Below are 4,326 nucleotides of genomic sequence, written 5' to 3' on the forward strand. Positions count from 1 at the left end.
GCTCCGGCCCCGGCCCCAAGCCCGGCGCGCTCGGCTCTGTGCGAGGCTCCCGGCACAGCGCTCCGGGCTCCCCGGCACCGGGGACTCTGCGGCCACCGATTGGCTCGGCACCCGCCCCTCCCGGTCCCCTTCTCCACCCTTCCCTCCTCCCCAGCCTGGAACCTTAACCCCTTGGTGGCTGCGCCAGCTGCTCGGGGGAGGAAGAGGGGGTGGGGTGGGTGGGTCACCACCCCTAGGGGCCAGCCAGCCAGAAGCCGCCCTGGGGTTGTCTTAATGGACGCCCAGGGCGGGTACTCAGGTATCCTCGGAGGTGTGGGCAGGGAGTGGAGATGGGGGAGCCGTTATCAAGAAGTTCTCCCGGCTTGGGCAGGTTCTGGGGGGCGGGGGTGGGAAAGTGGAGGGACGCAGCGGAGAGCAGGTGGCACACGCGAGAGTTTCCATTTATGAGCTAAAGGCGATTGTCACCTAGAGAAAAGGTGGGGAAAAAAATGGGAATCTAGACATGCCGCAGGAAGAAGATTAAGGTTAGACTTGGAGAGGGACTCCCTTGAGAGGAAAACACTAGAATGGAGATGAAAACTTGGAGGGGATTTGCAGAGTCTGGACACAGAATCGGGGCAGGGAGAAGGAGCTGCGGGACTCAGAGGGTGTGTGTGTGGTGGGGGAGGGAGGGTCCTGTCTTCAAGTGTCAATGGGAATAGGTGGAGAGCTTGGAAAGAGACCATCTGGGGTTCTGCAGAAGGAGCAACTGGGGATAGGGAGCCAAAGAATGCTTGTGAAATAGATTTCACTTTCTGCTTGCTACATTATGGGGCTGTAAAATAGGTGAAAGGCTGGCAAGGGGCAAATGGGGTGGGTTGGTTAAAGGAAGCCCCTTGGGTCGGGGTGGAGATGTTTACAGTTGGGCTCTCTGTCTTGTTTCACTACTGGCAGAAGGATGAAAATCAGCTGCTATGCATGAAGACATGGAGGTTAGACTATGTGAAGAACTGACTGGTTTGGTGTGAGATCAAGATGTCAACCAAAACTAGCCAGAGAGGGAGATAGGATATTCATAGGCTGTGGTTTGCCCAGTGCTAGAGACTGTGGGGATCATTGGACAGAGGGAGGGGAGGTGCTGGGCACTGAGCTTGCATGCCTCTTGGTAGGGGGGGAGGGGGAGGAGGTAGGGGAGCAGAGCCTTGGAAGGAAGGACGGGGAGTACTGGAGGAGGGGCAGGGGCTCAGCTAGGAGCTCTGTTTCTTTTTAAACCCCAAGCCAAGCAACTGACAGGTTCTTCGCAGATCTCTGCCTTTTTCTCTGGGGAATCTGATGGTCATCCATTCTCCCCTTGAAGGGGTCAGCTTCAACTCTCAGTCTTCTACCCTTTTGGCCCATATTTGTCTGGCCCCTTCCCCAACTACCTCCCAAAATAGCCTCCTGAGTCCTCCTCCCCTAGCAGGATCTTTTTACTTCGGAGACTCGGCTCAGTTTTCTCAGGGCAAAGGCTGGGATTATAAAGACCCTGAAGGCGCTGGCTGCTAGACCTTGCTTTGCATGTTTATTGGCCCCTGGGTGATGTTTTGGACTCTAGGAATGCTTTCTCACACCCAGACTACACTTGCAGGGGGGCAGGCCTCTGCAATCTGTGGGACTACTGGGCCTCGTCCTTAAATAGTGGATCGGGCTTCCAAGCACCCCTCATCCCCAGTGGCCACCAATGTCTGTGTACCCCCAACCCCAGAAGGGGCAATGGAAGGTTGTGACAGCCTTGAAGCTGGGAAGATGGAGGGCCTGGTCTTTTAGCGACCATTTCTTCTCCTCACTCACCTTCCTCTTAGTGGGACACACTCAGAGAAAGGGATGTTGACTAGGTTAATTTCCCTGTCCCCTTCTCCCAGGGCTGTGGGACTTGAAGTCATCGATTCCATCCTTCTCTCTGGGTACTAGGCCTTGCTCACTGAGCCTTAGACTTCTCTGTGAAATGGGTGAAGTTCTTGGCTCCTAAGATGAAGATTGAGTATCAGTCTTAGGCATGTTAAGATGACTGACACACTTCATCAAGAGCTGCTTGTGACTGGTTCTTGTCCTCAGGCAGGACTGGCAGTTAGGGATCACTTCTCCACACATTCCAGAGTGCCTAGCTCTGTGTGTGTGTGTGTGTGTGTGTGTGTGTGTGTGTGTGTGTGTGTGCTTACTGGGGCTTGAAGTCAGGGCCTTCATACTCTCACTTAACCTTCTTACTGAAGGCTGGCACTCTACCACTTGAGCCACAGCTCCACTTTGGGCTTTTTTTTGGTGGTTAATTAGAAATAAGAGTCTCGTGGACTTTCTTGCCTGGGATGGCTCAGAACCACAATTCTCTCAGCTCTCAAAGTGTAGTTAGGATTATAGGTGTGAGCTACCAGCTCTTGGCTGTTAGAGTGCTTAGATTCTTTGTCCGTTCCTTCTTTTGCCTCAAACTTTGGTCTGATCATGAGAATTCCTCCCTAAGTCTCACTTTTGTAAGTTCCAGATTCAGAGACTGCCCCCCCCTCCCCAGCTTTATTTGAAAGCTACAAATTAGGAGAGAGAAAAAGAGAGAGGGGGAGGAAGAGGGTTAGCGAGAGGGAGAAGAGGGAGAGAGTGCTTAGGTCCTTGGGGAGAGATTGAGAGGACTGTGTGGAGAGAGGGGTCTGAGGAGTAAAATGCCAGGGTAGGGGGGGAGGAGGAGAGAGCAGGAAGAGGGAAGGAAGAGAGGGAGGAGAGAACTCCCAGAGGAGGAGGGGGAGGAGGAGACCGAGAGACAGGTGTGGGACACATTTGTGGGTAGCGGGAGGTGGAGTGTGGCTGAGAGCGCAGGCTCTGGTACCGGGTGAGTTGGCGCTAGCCTTCTGTGAAGGTGTGTATATGCGTGTTGCTTTGCCCTTTATTTGTGCCCAGAGCTGAGTGAGTAACTGCTAGTGCCTGCTGGGCATGTGGGTGTATGTAAACAGGCGTGGGTGGCTCACCCAGGGCCTGGGAGTTGCAGAAGCCTGCACCTGCTCTGGGAGCCAACCTAGCTGCGGGAGAATCAGAGCCTACAGTCCCAACCCTAGCCCTCATGCATTAATCTACATGAGGTAGGCCTGGGCTGTCTGCAGTCCAGCCTGGGCGCATACCTCTGGTCCATGAATATTTAAGGTGACAACCGTGTGACTTGGTGATACAGTCACTTAATGGCTCCCTCCTCCTCCCCCCACCCCTCCCCGTGCCGGACTTAGGGTTCAGTGGCTGCTCTTTGTTGCCCTGAGCACTCTGCTTTTACTCATTGCCCCTCCCTTCTTCCACTAATGTCCTCATGCATTAATTCACTCAACCTCACTAGCCACCAGGAAGGCGGGCGGGAGCTAGTTGCTCTCTTATCGGGCCGGGCCGATGGTGTGGAGTGGTGACATGGTGATTGGTTGCTGGAGCTGGGATGTGGAAGATTGGGTTTAATGTCTCCCTCTGCTAACAGCACCCTGGGTGATCCCACCATGGGGGCTTATTTTCTTCTTCTACAAGAGTCTTCTTGTTCTCCTATTTCCACGTGCAGAGCTGGGGAGTCTTGGAGTTGGGATTAGAACCTGCAGGCAGAGACCTTACCTTTGTCTTTACATTTCTTCTGGCCTGGCAAGTGTGTAGCAGCCATACCCTGTGTATTGAATACATGGTGCATGTAAACATTTGCACGCATTGTTCTAAGGTGGTAAGGTTAAAGGCTGCGTGTGTGTGTGTGTGTGTGTTTGTGTGTGTGTGTGTGTGTGTGTGTGTATGTGTACTGGGGCTTGAACTCAGGGTCTGAGTGCTGTTCCTTAGCTTTTGTTGTTGTTTAAAGCTGGCACTCCACTACTTGGGTGACAGCTTCACTTCTGGCTTTTTGGTGGTTCATTGGCCATAAGAGTCTGCTGGACTTTCCTGAGAAAGTGATCCTCAGATCCATGATCCTCAGATCTCAGCCTTTCTAAGTAGCTAGGAGTCATGCGTCAGGCATGAGTCACTGGTGCCTAACTAAAAGCTGTTTTTAACCCAAAGGAGCACTAACCCCATCCAAGTGGTCCCCCAGACTGCCATATGCTCACACTAATGTGTTGCTGTTCCTCCCGCATTCCTGGAAACTCTTTAGGAATGATTGGTCGCAGGGCCTATGGTATATGCTCTGGAAACCCTCACTGAGGAGGAAGTCTTTGTTCTTTGGAGATAGCTTTGCTCTCTTGAAAATGACTATGAATCTCTGGGCCTACATCTTGTGAAAAAGGATAGAGGACAGGTGTGTGTGTGGGGGGAGCAGGGCCTTCTCTGGAGGAAGATGCCCCTCCATGAGCCCATGTGTCCCACACTGCTGCA

This window comes from Dipodomys ordii, unplaced genomic scaffold (assembly GCF_000151885.1).
Source record: "Dipodomys ordii isolate 6190 unplaced genomic scaffold, Dord_2.0 Scaffold155, whole genome shotgun sequence".
Classification (NCBI taxonomy): Eukaryota; Metazoa; Chordata; class Mammalia; order Rodentia; family Heteromyidae; genus Dipodomys; species Dipodomys ordii.